Here is a 17,569-nt window from a genome sequence, read left to right as displayed (position 1 = left end):
GAGTCCTCTTCCACCCTAGCCAGACTAAGTCCCCGAGCTGTGGGCAAATGGGTGGGGAAATTGAGGCAGGGGGGAGGGAGGGAGAGACTTGAGAGTTGTGTGTGTGTGTGTGTGTGTGCAGGGCAGATGGGAAGCATTGAGGGTGACCGTGCAGACAAGAGGAGCCAACGCGGGGTCTGCCTGGGAGCCTGGGTGACACACCTCTCCTCTCTCTTCTCCCTCCCCCTCCTCCTCTTTCGGCCCGCCAGACACTCCCTCCTCCTTTAGGCTCAGCCCCGACTGTGGAAAAAACTCCCCAGACCATCTGTTGTGGTTTGGGTCTCACCAAAAGCAGCGCTGGGACCTGGGTTTGAGTGCAAATAGTTTATTTGAAAGGAGATTGCAAGAAAAACCAGAAGGGGAGTGAGGCCCTGGAGGCAGCGATGGAAGGGAATGACCAAAGGGTCTGCAAGCAAGTCAGTGGCCACCCATGTGGGCCCCTGGGGCTCAGTCCCACTGGGAACTCTGGGAGATGCTGCAGAATGCACACCTTGGGGTTGTCCCCACCGAGGGTCTGGGCGCTGGGCTCTCAGGCACATGCGCGGTGCTGGCCATTGGTAGTCAAGACCATGAGCCCGGATGTAAGTGCCCGGCGGGTGTGGGTGGGGCATGATGGCTTCTGCCACAGCGTCCAATTCAGAGTGATCTTCCTTGCCTATGTTCTCACGGTCCAGGGTACTTTTTTTTTTTTTTTAACTTTGCTTTTCCCCCAAAGAGTTCACCGAGGAGTGCCGGCTCCAGTCCTGGGATCAAAAGCTTTGGGGTTATTCTGTATTACTTTTTGCAGCATCACCTGCTTCTCTCAGAGGCTTCACACCGCTCTCTTCCAGGCACAGAAACTAGCTGGTTTTGCTTACCTAGGGTTTCGCAAACGGAATGACCCACGAGCACTTACTTCGCTGGAGTCCGTACGTACTTGCTGAAGGTCTGTGGAACTCGTGTTCCACGGAACACCCCAGAAAGCACAGATTTAGTGGTGTATATATATAATCAGGAAAGACGGCACAGCTGCCTGCAATCGTGCCAGGAGGGCAAACATCACAGGAAGCTAAATTTTCAGCTCAAAGTCAGAGAGAGATTTTTTTCTCGCAATTAGAACTGGAAAAAACCCGGCCGCCTGCCTCAGGCTCTGAGCTCCCCGTGTGCTGGTTTATGTCAGCAGAGGCTGGATCTGTAGGGAATAGGGCAGGGGGCTTCTTGCCTTCGGTGGGAGTTGGGCCCCTCCTGTGTCTCAGATTTTTTTGTGTTGGGCTTGAAGGTATTGATTCCCAGGTAGACTGGGAGCTACTTGAGGGACTCACCAGGCTGGATGGTGGTGCCTCTTGGATTTGGTTCTGGTCTGCCTGCCTCCGAGACCGGGACCTGAACCACTGTCATCACGCTTCCCAGCCTCCAGCTCCAGACTGTCATCTCTACCCCAGGAGCGCTCTGCTGTATCATGTAGCCGACAGGGCCGGGGGTGAGGAGGATTTTACACCTGCCACTATGAGAGAGAGAGAGTGAGAGAGAGAGAGAGGAAGGAGGGAGGGAGGGAAGGAGAGAGAGAGAGAGAGAGAGAGAGAGAACAAGCGGTTAAGGATTGTCCAGGCAGATAGGAGGAGGTAGAAAAGCCAGCAGACCCAGACAGGAAGGGCTCAGTTGACCCCTTGACTCTGTTTCCCAGCCCTGTATGGGTGAGGTTGTCCCCCTGCTAGCTCAACATGGAGAAGGAGGAGAAATGCAGGCACAAGAGGCAGCATGGCCATCTGGTCAGCATTTCAGGTGCACGGAGGTGTCTGGGCCATCTGCCTTCTCCCACCCGCTTTCCCAGCAAGTGCCTTGGAAGTGGGCGGGGCTGCAGCCCTCCGGGACACGCAGCCTGCGCACTGAACCAGGCTCTGACTGAACAGAGACCACTGCTTCCTGATCATGGTTTGCAAACACACATTTGGAGGGCACTTGTCCCCATGGCCCCTGTCTAGACCGGAAACTTCTCTGCCTCCCTCAACACCCCTGGAAACCTTGAGCTGCAATTCAAGATGAAGGGGGAACTCTTGTCCCAGCAAGATACAGGTAATACCAGTCGCCATCTGTGCTTCTCCCTGTCTCCCCGATCTTCACAAAATAAAAACATGTTGAGGCTCTGATCTTGCCATATCTGTGAATGACCTCGGCAGTGGATTGAGAAACTGCTTTCAATTACTCCCTCTTCCCTCTATCCATGCCCATTGCCATTCCTCCGATTAGAGAGGGATGGGTCTATTTCCCTTCCCATTGGTGCTGGATTTGGCCGTGTAACTTGCCGTGGCTGTTCGAATGCAGACAGAAGTGATGACATGCCAGTTCCAAGCCCATGCTGTAAGCGGTGTCGTGTTTGCACTTGTCCTTTTGCATTTCCATCATCATCGTGAGAGAACATGCCCCAGGGAGCCAGCTAGTCTCAGAAGAACGAGGAGGCCTGTGGGCCTGAGCTGACCCTCTAGCTTGGAGTCCAGTCCGGCCCAGACCAACCAACCTGCAGACACGTGATGGAAGCAGAGCTCCTTCAGCTGACCCTCAGACCTGTGAGTATGAGAATAAAGGCTTACTGTATACGTCGCTGAGAGTTGGGGTGGTTTGTTACCCAGCAATAGCTGACTGATACAACCCATATCTTCTGTAAGCCACTTTCTACTTCCATAGGTTGTGCCTGAGATGCACACGTTGCCCACACAGGAAGTCACCAGCAAGAATAAAGGGAGATGGGGGAAGGTGACAGCACAGAAATGCTCAACCCATACTTGGCCGTGTGAACTTGTTTCTGATAAGTGCATCAGTCTCTCAAGGTGTGTTCATTTAATTTGAGAGGATGTGCTGATCGTACTCTGACAGATGGGGCCGCTGTGCAGGATGATGCCAGAGTTAGGGGCCTGGACCAGGAATCACACAACCACATCGGTTCAGATCCTGTTTTAACCACTTACTACCTGGGGACCTTTGGGAACGTTACTTTTCCTCTCTGAGTCTCAGTTTTGTCATCTGTAAAATGGGTATCTTTCTCATGGCATCATTTGGAGACTCAAATGAGGGAAAGTGTGTCAAGTGCTTAATGCAGTTCCTGGCGGGTGGCAAGAATTCACTAAGCCAGTAAGCTAGGGTTATTTTTATGTACTGTCACAGCAAAACACCGAGTGATACTTTAAAGAGATATGACTCATCCTCGTTCTCAAATTTCCACCCAAATGTTGCTAGCTTTCACTGTTCTGCCTTGGCTAAAGAAACCTCCCCAAATCATGTATTTTCTGTGGGGGAAAAATAATGCAGTGGGCCACAACCCCGGGGTTGTGGGGTTCATCCATCAGCTTGCTGAGTGGCCTCGAGCCAGCCTGCTCCCATCTCTGGGCCTTGGTCCTCTCCCTAGAGAAAAGTCAGGATCGAACTCATTCCTAAGGGCCCTTGACGCCCATCAGTCTTAACGCTCCCTTTGGAAAAGATCTGGAAGATTTGAAAAAAGTTTTCATGGAGATACTTGTTATGGTTTTGGTACAATAAGGGAAGAGCTTTCTTTCACAGAGGGTCAGGCATGGAATTGAAGAATCACAGACCATTTGACCTAGAAGGGCCTTAGAAAACTTGCGGTCCGATGATCTTTCCAGAGGAGGAAGCAACGTTCTAGGGCAGCTCGGTGGCTTACCCAGAGGCATGCTTGCTCATAGCAAATATCTGTTGAGCACGTCGGGGTGAAGACCCTGGGCTTCGTACTGAGGCTCTCAGAACACGGGATGCCCTCCCAAACTTCCCAGGCCTGTGGCCAAGAAAGATAATAGAAACACCCTTAGGGCACAGATGGGCCCACGCTATGTACAGATAGCCGTATTGACGCTAAGAAGAGCTCGGGAGCAGCACCCAATGCTGTCTTAGGAGTAGTCAGGGAATGACAACGATAGCTAGCTCATCTTCCCTCTGGGCCAGGTACCACGCTAAGTGCTTTCCATGCATTAGCTAAAATGGCCATGTGAGGTAGGTACTGTTCTCACCCTCCTGGTTTACTGGGGGTGGGGGGGCGTGAAGGCACGGAGAGGTTAAGTAACTTGTCTAAGCGCACACAGCTAGCAAAGAGCAAAGCCAAAATCTGACTTCAGGCAATCTGGCTTCAGAGTCTGTCCTTTTGACCATCGTGTTATCCTGACTGACTCTATGGGGAGGATGATGTCAGAACTGTGACCTGAGGAACAGGTGGAACTGTCCGGGAGAGAAGAGCTGGTCAAAGGACTGGTATTTGCAAAATGGTAAAAATCCCAGGGGTGACCAAGAGTGTAGTATGTCTGTGTAACTGCAGGCTAGAAAGTGCGTGTCTGTGTGTACACGTATCCCTTGTGTGTCTGTGCGTATGTGTACCTATGTGTTTGTGCGTATGTCTGCCCACGGCCGTCTGTGTGAGTCTGTCCATGCACATGTGTATATCTGTGTGTGGCTGTGTGTACGTATACGCTTGTCCGTCCTGGTGTGTCTGTGTCTATAGATACGTCTGTGTGTGTATGTCTGTGTGTTCACGTGTGTCCATGTACACGCATGTGCGTGCATGTTTGTAGATATGCGTCTATGTGTGTCTCTGTGTCTGTCCGTGCATGTCTGTGTGTTTTATAATTGTATGTTTGTGTACCTGTGTGTGTCTGTGTATCTGTGTGCATGCACGCACGTGTGTGTGTGTGTGAATGTGAGTGTGTGTGAGTGGTGGGGGTGGAGGGAGGAGGTGACTGGAGCTACACAGAGGACAGATCATAATGGGCCCTGGAAGTCTTTACTCTTAGGACAAAGGGAAGTTGTTCCATGAACCGAAGGCACAGGTTGACATTTTAGAAAAGCCATTTGCTCAACCATAACTATTTACTGGGGACCTACTATGTGTCAAGTATTATTTTGGATTCTGGGGATGACGCGGTGAATTAGAACATCACCCGTGTCCTTAAGGAGCTTACATTCTAACAAGGAGAGAAAGACAATAAACTCTTAGACATGTAACACCAGGGCAAGCACTCTAAAAAAAATCCAGCGCGTTAAGGGGAGAGATGATGGAGAAAGCTATTTGAGTGGAGGTCTGAAGAAGAGAGAGCCCAGGACTCCTGGGGTGAGAACACTCCGGGTTGAGAGAACGGCAAGTGCAAAGGCCCTGAGGCAGGTGTAGGCTTGACCTCTTCAAGGAACAGCAGGGAAGTCAGGGGGGCTGAGGTGAAATGAGGGAGGGGGAGGGATGGGCTCAGAGGTTGGGGACACGGCTGAGGCTAGTTTCCACAGGGCTTTGCAGCTGCGGTGATGCTTTGTGGCCCTCAAATGTGGGGAGCCGATGGAGAATTCTACTCCTGTGGCTGCTGTGGGACACGTGTGGAAGAACCGTCCAGGTTGTCACAGTCCTAATTCAGTGCTCCCTGCATGGTGCCATCTCAAGAGCCAAAACCAGAGTCGACTTCCTGATGTCACATGCAATTCGTATTGCAAAGAAAACAAATCTGGTCGTTCCTGTCGCCGTCGATGACTCATGTGTTTCAAGTCCTTTTAACATAGGCTTACAGTGGTGGACGTTTATTACCGGCTTCCAGACGGAAGGAACGAATCCTACATGCTCGGGGTGTGCTGTCCCTTCTGGAGCAGAAAGCACTCCATAAGCATGTGTTATTATCGCATTTAATTCATTCGCAAACCCTTTGAGGTAGGTGCCAGCCATATTTGACAGGCAAGGAGCACGAGGCTTTGAGAGTTTACATAATTAGCCCAAAGTCACACAGGTAGGCAGTGGCATCCCAGCTCCCAAGCAAAAAGTGATTTCCAAAGGACGTAGCGAGTTTGCTTGCTATTGCGTGATAGTGGAGCTTTTAGCCCCTGGCGTTAGTCGCTGGAAGAAGCCTAGGGGAGCAGGTTTATGTGGGCATCCCCTTAGCCCAGGCGTGCGTGGGGAGGGGCAATGGGTGAGGCTGTTCAACATCAGTGTCACTGGCGGGGTCACCATTAAAGCACCATCTGTCCGCAGGGAGGGGCTGGACCCCCCTGCTAAGCGCTGCCGCTTTGAGAGTGTTTCCAGCGTGAGTGGGTCACACAGATGGGAACAGCCAAAGGGGAGATTAAAAACATCTGAGCGAGCCCTAGAGGGGCCCAGCCTACAGATGTGAGCCGCTGGGTAAATAACCAGTTCTGCGGACACCTGCCCCCCCCCCCCCCCCCCCGGCATGCCGCTTTGCTTCTGTGGATGGTGCGGATTCTCGGGACTGGCCAAGTCGGCTCGGGGGTGTTGCGGACCAGGTGGGAGAAGGGAGACTGCTCCCCTGGATGCTGTCATCCTGAGGTTATCGTCACCACTGAACAAGAGACAAAGTGGGACCACAGAAGTGGCTGGGAATTAGTGATGTCACGCCAGCTGGTCCCGTTGTCACCTGACAAACTGCCGTCCCCAGCTCTTTGGAGGAATGTCCCCATGGAAACACCAGCAGTGTTCCCTTCAGACCTGTGAGTCTGGGGATGGTGGTAGGAAAGGCGCGTGGGGGCCAGGACTGTGACACAGAGCGTGCCTTCTTGCCGTTGTCCTCATAGGGACAGAGCGCTGTCAAACAAAACCAGATAAAACCCAACCCAACCCAACGCTAGGAATTTGTGAAGCTTGGTGTTTCCTTTTGTTTATTTTTATTAAAAAAATTTTTTTTAAAAAGTAGACTCCACACCCAGTGTGGAGCTCAGCACAGGACTTGAACTCATGACCCCAAGATCAAGACCTGAGCTGAGATCATCAGTCAGACGCTTAACTGCCTGAGCCACCCAGGGGCCTCTCCTTCTGTTTATTTTTAAATTAAATGCAAATTTTAAATAAAAATTGTATGTCCGTAACGTGTACAACATGAAGTTTTGATATACACTGACGGAGCGAAATGATTTCTCCAGCCAAGCTAACTCACATACCCATCTCTGCACATAGTTACCGTTATTTTTTTGCGATCAGAGCCCCTGAAATCTACCCTTCTAGCACAGTTCTGGTATACAATACGGTATTTTTAGCTATAGTCCTCAAGCTGTACCCTGGATCTCTAGATTTACTCATCCGAGAGGAGCGTGACTTGGACCCACATCTCTCCATTCCCCCATCTCCCTGCTCCTGCTAACCGCAGTTCTACTCTCTGCGTCTCTCAATTCGACTTTTTGAGATTCCACAGAGAAGTGCGAGCACGCGGTGTTTGTCTTTCTGTGTCTGGCTTATTTCACCTAGCATCGTGTCGTCCGGGTTTATCCATGTGGTTGCCAATGGCAGGATCCTGGAAGCTTGGTGTTTTTGTTTCTACGATTGTATAACAAATCACGCCCCGCCCCCCGCCCGACACACACTCACAACTTCGTGGATTGAAACAATCATTATTTCTTACACTTGCAGACGCTGTGGATCAGCAGTTTGGAGGGGGCACGTGGGGACAGCTTGTCTCTGCTCCGTGGTGTCTGGGGCCTCAGCTGGAAGCCCCGAAGTCTGGGGGCTGGGGCCATGTGAAGGCTTGTGCACGCACATGTCTGGCGGCTGATGGTGGCTGTTGGCTGGGGGACGTCAGCTCTCCTCCCCCGAGCCTCTCTGTGTGAACTCTCTTCCTGCGCAGATTTGGGCTTCCTCAGAGTGTGGTGGCTGGGTGCCCAGAGTGAGCTTCCGAGAAAGAGAGAAGCAGGTGGAAGCTGGATCTTTCTTACGACCTGGACCAGGGCGTTCCATGGCATCCTCTCCTCTACAATCTATTGGCTGGAACGGTCACCAGCCCCACTCAGGTTTAAGAGGAAGGAATGGAGACCCCACCTTTTAGGGGGAAGAGTGGCAGTCACAGGTAGACAGTGTGGGGGAAGGAATACATATATTTTTGCGGCTACCTTTGGGAAATGGGTCTGCCACACCACGAGTCTCCTGTGCCCCGCCCTGCTGGAGGGCTCTGCAGGGGAGAGGCCATATAAGCACCCCCACCTCTGCGCAGCTATGAGAGCTGACAGGAGGAGGGCCAGGGAGCTGGCAGTGGCCACGTTATGTGACATTTCCCAGTGACCTTTGCCGGAGAGAGTGGGGTAATGTCCCAACTTCCAACAGAGCCTCGAAAAGGAATCTGGATGTAGCCTTCATAGAGGCAGCTTGGCCTCCTGGGAAGGCTCGGCCCTCAGGGCTGGCTGAGGCTCTGTGTGGGAGCTTGTGGGGGACCCTACTGGGGCACGGGGACCAAGGACGGTGCAGGAGTCCCGTGCTGGGGAAGAACACACATTGAGGCCTGAATTAACGGTGACCAGGCTACTTGAGACCCTCCTCCTGTCGTGGGGAGCAGCCTGTCCCCTCACTGGAACGATACCTGCCATCCCCCCTCCTCTGACAAGGATTTGCGTGGAGAAGTAACTTCTGGGGGGGGGGTGACCACCGGGCCTGACGGAGGCCGAATCCCACGGGAGGTTCTGGGAATAACCGAGAAGCACGCACCTCATGATCCCGTCCTCAGGGCAAGGGAGCTGGGGCGTTTGCCTGCTATTCCTACCAGTCATTGGCCGAGGTCTGCTCCTGGGCTGGTGGCTGTTCCCTGGCGTTTCCGGCGGGTGGGCAGCGCTCAGGCAGGGACAAGTCGGTCCTCAGTTTCCTCATCTGAAAATGGGGATATTCTAAGAGCGTGGCATTGACAGGATAAAACGCATTATCCGCCGGGGTGTATTTCAACGAGACAGAAGAGGCAAGGGGTCAGGGGTCGCTCTTCCTGTTATTTCCAGAATGGCCTGCCTCTCCCTGGTGCCCAGGCAGGCCGTTGTCCTCAGCTACGTGCACTCTGGGCCAGCCGCGGGCTGCAGGATTGTCCCCCACACGCCAAGCCTGGCTGCCCTGCATTACACTGAACCTTCTCTCCACCCTTCAAGGCTTCGGCCGCGTGGACTGGACACGCCACGCTCCTGGCCTCTGAGCTTACAGAAATGCCATTCCCTCCACCTGGAAGGTTCCCCCCCAACGTCTTCCCCAGACTAACTCCTTCTCGACCTTTCACCATGTCCTCAGGCAAACCCTCCTTGGCACCCCAAGACCGGAGTCATCATCCGATCGCCCTGTACTTTCCCTTCTTGGCTCTTCTGCCAGCCCTCCTCAGATGGCTCATCGGGTCCCTGGATGGGTGCACCCATCCCCTCAGCTAGGGTGTCAGCTTCCTGGAGGAGCGGCCGGGTGTGTCTTGCCCACCATTTGTGGCAAATACGGTGGATTGGCTTGTGTGACGTGCGGCTAGGATGCAGAGATGTCTTCAGCGCCATCAATTAGAGAACTCAGCAAGCCCTGGACTCGGGCACTAACTCCCATGCACCGGGCCACGTGCAGCCTGCCACGCCTCCGTTTTGCTGGGTGGGCGGTGGCAGACACCGTGCGGTCCCACTGCCCGGCCTCTCTGACCACGGAGGGCTCCTCGTCACAGCAGAGCCTTGGCAGCTGCTCCAGCAGTATGGTTTGGGGAGTTTGCTGCTCCCGAAGGCTCCGTCTAGAACTTGCCTCCACAGTCCTGCCACAGACTCCGCCATTCATGCTTTTCTGTGCAAATTAGTGACCGTGGATTCTGTTCCCTGCAGCTGCTCACGGGTCCCTACCCCTCTTCATCGCCGGGATCTAAGACAGTGCCTAGTACAGAGTTGGTGTTCAACGTGATTATGTAAGTGATCGAAAGAATCAAAAACTCTTTCCCCTGCAGTGAGGGCTATCCTGTAGATGTGCTTCGGAAAGTTCGAGTCCGTCAGAAAGCGCTCATGCCCCCTCGGCTTCACTGCAGTCCTCCGAGCACGAAGGAGCGCGTGACGGAGGTGTCGGTATTTACCTGAATGGCAACTGGATTTATATCCTCAAGCTGAATTAGTAGAGACCCCTGGCCTTAGCAGCCCGGAATCAGCTGCGGGAGCATCTATCCTTAACCTAGAGAGATGCCTGAGAGCCCAGAAGTGGCCACAGCGTCAGCTGTTCCAGAGGGGGTGCCCCAGCTCAGTCAGTGACGTCAAGGGTAGGATTCCTGGGTTTGCCCGATATTATTTACGACTCTCCTCACCTCTTTCTCTTAACCGCCCTAGTAGCTGACTTCACCAGGAAGGGAATGCTGTGGGCCAGGCTCCCGGCCTCTGAATGGCTGAAGATCTTGCCCACCTCTGCCCGACTGCCCTTGGATCTCAGGCTCCAGAGCGGTGACGGGGCCACCCTGCTCCCAGGGGATGCCAGCCGCGGCGTCAGCGTCCTCCACGCCAGGGCCTCCCTGTTCGGGCAGCCAGCTCTGGTCTGGTGAGAATGAGAGTGCTGGCTGTCTTTGAGGAGGTGACAAGACACTACCTTGAGAGGCTCTGCGCCTGACAGCGGACTGGCCCCAGCCATGACCCACCCAAGGAGACCCAGATGCTGGGCTGGCCATGACCTGAGCCACCCTTCCTGAGCACATTCTCCTCACCATCTGTTCGGCCCAAATGGTCCAGACCGTGAAATAGATACCTTCGGGAACTTTCCAGCTGACATGAACTATAGGGTCCTTCCCTCCTACACGGTAGACCAGATTCTCCCGTGATACCCCAGGGAGGGGGGCAGTGGCGAGGCTGGTTGGAGGTGCTCGGCTTGCATGCAGGAAAGTAAAGGGGGTTGGTATTTGTTGCTTTAATACTTTCACTGTCCTGCCTGTGCCTTAGATCAGGGGCCATAGGAAAGGCTGCATAATCTGTGTGATACTTATCACTACCTTACGGGAAAGCCAAGGTTCAAGTTAGTAAATGAAACCCGTACTAGGCCGTAGACTGAAAACTCTAGCGGGGGCTGAGACCAGGGTGGTTTGGGGCTAGTTGGGTGGGTAGGTGGGGTTCCTTTAGAAGGACTGGGATGGAGGAGACCCTGGCTCGCTTGTGTTAGTGGTTGGGGAAGGGCTTGTCCCTTGGCGGGAGCAGCTGCTACACGCGCCAGACCGGGAAGAACAGGACAGGGCACCGCACTCGGCATTTTCCATATATCCAGGTGACACAGTCCTAACACAGAACAACTAATAGGGCACAGTCCCTGAACTATCAGGACGGACCCCGGCCCCTGGACGGTGGGCGTTAACTGTTTACTTGCTGGTTTGTGTGGTGCTCCGTGGATCTTGGGGAATGGGGAGCTTGGGGGGGCTAGGTTGATGGGAAGAACTCATCAGGGTGGGGAACTCCGGGCTGTAGTTATCGGCTAATCGCTCTTAAAGTATGTCGAGTCCAATAACTAGGGCATGTGTACCTCTGAATACTGGCTGACTAGGAGCCTGGAATCTGGCTGAGCTGTTGTTTCGAGGGCATTTCTGGGGTGGGCTTGCTGGGACACCAAGGCTGGGGCGTGCACTGGGGGTTAACCCTGCCCTGGCCACGGTGAGTGGGGGGCTCTTACTCCAGCTCGGCCCTGGACCTCACCCTGGAGTCAGCAGAAGGCCAGCCTGGCAGAATACTTGCCTCCGTCTTGCCACCAGCTAGCAGGGTTTGTGGAATGTTCTGAGTTTCTGCCTGGACGTTAAATTGCCTGGCACGTGTGGCCTTGCTGCCTCCTCCCCACGCTGGCCTCAAGGTGCCAGTGGCCCTTTCTACCCGAGTCTCGGAGCCCCCAGTGCTTCACACCGACCAGGCTCTCTGGGGCCTGGGCTGGACTGGGCCCCTCCCCGGCTTTCGCCTGCCTTTCCCCAGGACGGACTGACCTGGCTCCAGGCCCGGCCCTGGGCTATCCTCCTCCTGCCCGTCAGATCTGGTCACGTCTGAATACGGATGCCTGTTCAGAATTGGCCTGGCATTTTGCCATCGCCTCTGATCTGCTGTGACTCACCAGAATTTCCCGGAGTGGGACCTGCTGCTCTGGGTGCAACCTTCCCCGACCTCGTTCCTCCTTCTCCAGACACCCCTGGGCTTGCAGAGAACCCTGTGTGGCCAGGCATGGCCTTCGGGCACGAGTCTCCCTTCCCACAAGCCATTTGAACATTCAGGATGGTGGGTTTTGAAGCCGTGGCTTAGGAATAGTTCAAGCAGCTGGCCCCAACTCCTGAATGCCTACTACAGACCCTGCTTGGGGGAAGGCTCTTGGGTTCCAAGCACCTAGGGGACCTATGGGTGGCCCGCTTGGGGCATGTCACGTCACCTGGCGACCTAAGCAAGGCCTTGCGAATCGCTGCAAGCAAAAAGATTCTGGGGGCTCTTTCTGATTGTCCGCGCTTTGAACCCCACACTCAGGTTCGGCATCTGTGTGTTCTCACCGGGCAGTGCCCAGGACCTCGCCGCACAGTAGAGAAGGGGCTTGTCTGCTGCGTGACACCCGCTTTCTTTTCACATTCGCCATTTCTGAAATCATTTACATTTGATGTATTCCTTTAATGTAGTAGCCTGCCTCGCCGCCTGTGATGAGAACGCAGCTATTATGAGTCGCTGCCCAGGCATTTGACAGTATGACAGCCCTGCTCACACCCAGAGTCTGGACGTTGAGATAAGGACCGGAGCTTAGGACTCCCGTCACTAGTCCCTGCTTGGCTTTTCCTGGGGTGCCTTTTAAAGTTAAGGCCGTGGAAAACGAGCGACCTCCTCCCCCAACCACCATAGAAGTCAAAGGTGTTTGCTCCCCTGCCCTCTGTCTCCTGATGGCTCCTGACGGGGCTGGGAGGGGGAGGGGGCTGCCTGCCCCAAGCTCACTGTGTCCCCACCCCACCCTGGTTTCCGGGGCTCGTCCGTAGTAAATCTCGTGACTTTACTTCCGTTGTGTGGGTATATTGAAAATGCCCCTTCAATGAAAACCATCCTGGAGTTTTCACTTCCCCGAAGTGGGGGCTGGGATGCCGAGGGAGCTACCTGCCAAACCCTTGTGGGTGGCTTGTGCCTCCCCATCAGCAGGTCATAATCTGCATAATCTTCATTTAATATACCAGCTACAGGATGGGGGGGCAGACAACACACTGCCTGCCTCGCTCCCCTTTCCCCCCTTTCTTAACATCTTATGACGGGAAATTGGGCCTTACATATTGATGGATCAGGTGACCGTGGACCTCCCCCCTCTTCGTGGAGGGCGGCATTGTCATTGCCTGGCGGCCCATATTTCTCTTTGGGGGTGGTTGGCCCTGCTCTCAGAACACAGTAGGTGCTCGATAAATATGGGCATGATGAAGGGATGGTCAGTCAGTTCATGCCCTCTCCCCAGATAGGCCAGGGCTGGAAGGTAACAGACAGTCCTCAGGATTGCTGCTGTGGGTCCCTTCTTCTCCAGATGTCCAATACAGGCAGCCAGCAGTGGGGGGACGGGGTGTCATCTTCACAAAGGACATCTATAAGTCAGGTCGGCTTCGTGCACGCTCACTGGGGAACCCAGGCCGAGGGGGCAGCAGCCATCAGAGGAAGAAACTCTTTTTGTGAGGTGACAGAGACTTGAGATAGTGAGAGGAACACAGCTGTGCCTTTTGAGGCCTAGGCTCAGGATAAGGGTGAGGAGTGTCAAGGGGGGCGGACATTGTCCCTTCTTGCCTCCCCCAGTGGGCCAATGCAGGTCAGAGGGCCGAACCCAGAGTCTAAAGCTGGTGCCGTCGAGTCTGTCTTTTAGTGCCAGGGCCAGGGCCTGCAGGGTCTCATGACTACAGGGGGGGTCAAGGAATGGGCCCAACAGGGCCATCCAGCCCATGAGGCGATTTTTTGACCAACTGCTGCCGACCTCGGCGTGAGCGAGGATGGAAGCGAACAGCGCACAGGGTCGGAGCCCAGCACGGTGCCGGGCATGCTGGTGTGGGGGTCCAACCCCCGTGGCCTGGCTCTGGGGCCTGGGACCCTCCTGACGCATCACGCCGCCTCCTCCATACGCCCACGCTGAGGCGGCCTGTCAAAGCCAGACGAGTCCTATGGCTATTTTTTGCGCTGACTTTTCACCAGGGGGACGCCAGCCAAACAGAGCTGGTGTCACAGGCCTGACGGGTGTCAAACCTTGTGCGTGAAAGAACTTCCGCCCGCGTGATCCCGGCTCGCTCATCACTCTCCCCCCCCCAAAACACTTACCTCATTACGGAGGGGGTGGGGGGGCGCTCGGGGAGGGAGGGAGACAGCCTGCAAGTGTTTATTCTCTTCAGGAGCGAGGCTCTCTCCTAATTAGGAGGTGATTCTGTGAGATGAAGCCCAGGTGGGGAATGAAGATGGGGGGCTGGAGTGGTGCTCCAGCTGCCTCTGATTACCCAAACCCCCAGCTGGGGTGAGGACCCCTCACGTGGGGCGGGAAAGCGGGGGAATAGTAGTTTCCGATACAACGAGAGACAAGAGAATAATTCTACGAGGCCGTGTAGAACAAGCAGAGAGAGAAAAGCTCTTTGAGTGCAACAAGGAGCGGGGTTTTAAAATTTCATTTGCGCAGCGGCAGGTCTTGCCAATTGGATCCTTTCCAGAAAGCAATCTGCTAAGTCTGACAGTCGGAAGAAATGCCGGGCTGCTGAGCCAGGAGAGGCTGGGTTTTTTAAGGGTTTATTTTTCATCCAGGTCCTTTGTGAGCAATGGCTTTTTTTTTTATTCCATTTTAAAAGAAAAAGACACGCAGCGATCCTCTTTGTGAGGCGGGAAAGGGCTTCCCTGACCATCTGGGCCTCAGAGGGACTTGGGGAGAGGCGGCCTTTGTGTGGGGGCAGTCAATGCCCGCGCGGGTGTCGTTTATCTTTGCTGCCGCTCGCACCAGGCTGGCCTCGCTGCCGGCTGGCCCAGGGCACACGCAGCAGCTCGGAGCAGTCCTCCAGGTCCTTATCTGTGTCACGGGCAGGAGGTCGGAGGGCGGGGGGGGGGCTCTCTGAGCCCACCCAGAGGTCCATTGTGTTGGCTGCACAGAGCGACAGATCCACACCACAGACGTCTCTTTGCTCAGCTCCATTCTTCAGCTTCCAGCCCTCCCTCCCTCCCTCCCTCTCTCCCTCATTCTCTCTCTCCCTCTCTCCCCTTCCTCGCATCCATCCCCCCCACTGCCAGCGGGGGCCGGGGGCTTTAGGGCGAGCGTGGCTTCCTGGCCGCGGCCAGCTGTTAGGAGAGCATTTCATTGCACACGCACGCACACATGCACACACCCTCCCAGCCCGGCCTGTCAGCCAGGCTCCGGAGCCCGAGCGATCTTTTTATAGAAATGCTGAGGTGACGCGCTGTCTTGTGGCGGGTCCTCGCCTGAGCGCTGGGGCTGTTTTGTCCTTGGAAAAGACTACACTCCAGCAGCGCCAGCCGAGGAAGCCCAGGCACACGGCTGCTCCCCTCGGGAGCGCACCTGGCCGCGAGAGCATTTTGGCCAGGCTGGGGCGTGGGCTTTTCGGGGGGCGCGTTGGGGGTGTCCGTTTTGACAGCGTGCGGGGCTCACTTTCACCCACAATGTTGTTCGGTCCTCACAACAGCCCTGTGGTACAGGGTTATTCCATTTCCAGGACGTGGATCTGTCCCATTTCCTGGATGAGTACATCGAGGCACTGAAAGACCACGCAGGCCTGAGTTCAGCAGCAGGGACACGGAGCAGGGGTAAAGTGAAGTAAATTGCACACACCCCAACCCATGAGACTCCAGGAGACACTCCCTGTGTCCTCTTTGATGCTTATTTACAAGCTCAACATCTGTTACTTTAAAACCAAGGTGATCGCTGGATGGAGGTCACCTCACTGTGCTCAGATGTCACGAGGTCCCCCATGGCAAAACTGCCTTATACAAAAATGTCAAGGACCCAGGGACACAATTTGTCCTAAGAACCCTATAAGTATTTGAGGCTCAGCCCGGAGGAGGCTGGGGCTGGGAGCATGGGCTTGTAGACATTTATCTTTCTGGAATCTAGCCCTCTCTTCCTGGCTAGCACAATGCTTGTGATAATGGGAAGATGAGAAGAACAAGAATTTGGGGGGCGGAGCGAGGGGGAGCATTGGCAGGGCCATCCCTTGGGTGTGTCACAGGGAGTTTGGAACTATCTAGAGGCATTCGAAATTTAAAGTCCAGCCTTGGAGAAACATGCTGGGAACCCCAAGTTGTACATTTCTGCTCTAGGTGGGAGTGAGTCTTGGAAGACCCACTTGCCCAGTTCTGTCTACAAGGTCACAGCCACAAGTCGGGATTTGGATCGGGCGGGCGACTCAGGGCCGTCCTGGGCACCAAAAGATGAGGCGCCAGGGTGCAGACCAAGCCTGCCTCAGGCCGGGGCTTCTGGACCAGGGCTCGAACCAACGGCCCTACTAGTTGCCACAGTATTGAAATGCTTCCGTGTCCGTGGTCCCACGTGCCCCATGGCCCCCGCTGTCAGGTCTGACACAGCTCAAAACACAGGTCCCTGGCCCCGGGGCCCAGGCTGTCCCGGCCGTTCAATATTTTGAATGCCACCCCCAGGGCACCCCGCAGCTCGCTTCCACAGCCGGCATCATGGGTTTTTTGCTCCCACCCCGTCCAAGGCCTCCGAGCTCAGAAATGCCAAATGCCCGGCGCATTCGGGTTAAGCTGGCCTTGCTTCGTTCTGTGAGCTAGGCTGCCCGGAGAATAATAGCAGCTCCCAGGATGTCAGGCAAACAGCCCCTGTTGATTTTCCAGGACTTGAATAGCAGCTTCATGGAAAACGTTTCTGATTTGTGTGGAGGCTCTCCCCTAGCCCCGGCCCCCAAGAGGCCAGCCTAATGCTTCTTTTCATGTGGCAGGATCGGATATGGCCAGCGTGGGTCCTTTCTGTCAGATATTACGAGTGGTTATTACCGAGGCAGCCTAGCTGCCGTGCGGGGCTCGGCCCTCACTCGGGGTCTGGCGAGGCGCTGCTGTTGTATCTGAATTTTTTCATCTACAAGATCTGAATCCAATCTAGTTGCTGCGAGCCTGTTTGTGTAGCAGAAGGGAGGGGGGGGAAGGAGGGGGGGATGGGGTGGGGGCGGCCCACGTGAGGCCGCTCATCCTTCCGGGAGGTTTTGCTGGTTAATGAGATCTCTGATTTGTTGGCTAGGGGAGGCCCCCTTTGGCTGACGTTGAACAGCTGATGGGGACATCGGCGTGTCAGGATGCCAAATGGTGACAGTTTGGACCTGCACCAATGGAACGGGGTATTTTCCACCCTGATTGCCTCCAGTTCGAATGAGAGTGGGCTTATTTGAGTCAGGTGGACCCGGGCAACAATCGGAGAGGGGAGCAGAGGCGGCCTTCTGCGCTGTGCGCACACGTGTGTGTGTGTGTGTGTGTGTGTGTGTGGTGGCGGGCCATCATTTATAATTCCACATTTATAGAACTCGCAGGGCTGCATGCGTTTTCAAGCTTTATTTGAATCCTGATGCTCCATAGACAGGCCAATTATTTCTCCCCTGAGGAATGCAGGCCCCAGAAGGATGGGGGGCCGAGCCCCCGCCCGGCTCGACTGCAGAGCTGTGTGCAAAAGGAATAGGGGAGCCCGTCTTCCTGTGGGGTCCATGTTCTTTCATTCGGGGGGGCGGGGAGTAACTGGGGAGGGCATTAAAAAAAAGAAGGTCCCCTGTCTGAAAGGTCCCTCAAAAGGTCAGGCGCATTTGGCTGCCTCAGCTGTGGTTTTGAGAGAGAGGATTAAGAAGAATCTGGCCCCGCCTCACCCCCCCCC

The 17,569-nt window shown here is 55.0% G+C and overlaps 1 long non-coding RNA gene across 1 annotated transcript in view; it reads left to right on the top strand.

Moving 5' to 3' along the window:
* Nucleotides 1–11,863: 11,863 nt before the first annotated feature.
* The window catches only part of LOC117797428, a 10,872-nt gene continuing 5,166 nt past the window's right edge, over nt 11,864–17,569 (top strand). The window contains exon 1 of the long non-coding RNA XR_004622383.1: nt 11,864–11,985. This is a non-coding gene — a long non-coding RNA (uncharacterized LOC117797428). The remainder of the gene's footprint in view (nt 11,986–17,569) is intronic.

The sequence above is a fragment of the Ailuropoda melanoleuca genome, chromosome X, assembly GCF_002007445.2.
Source record: "Ailuropoda melanoleuca isolate Jingjing chromosome X, ASM200744v2, whole genome shotgun sequence".
Lineage (NCBI taxonomy): Eukaryota > Metazoa > Chordata > Mammalia > Carnivora > Ursidae > Ailuropoda > Ailuropoda melanoleuca.
The sequence above is the reverse complement of the archived record's forward strand: the minus strand, read 5'-3'. Positions and strand labels throughout refer to the sequence as shown.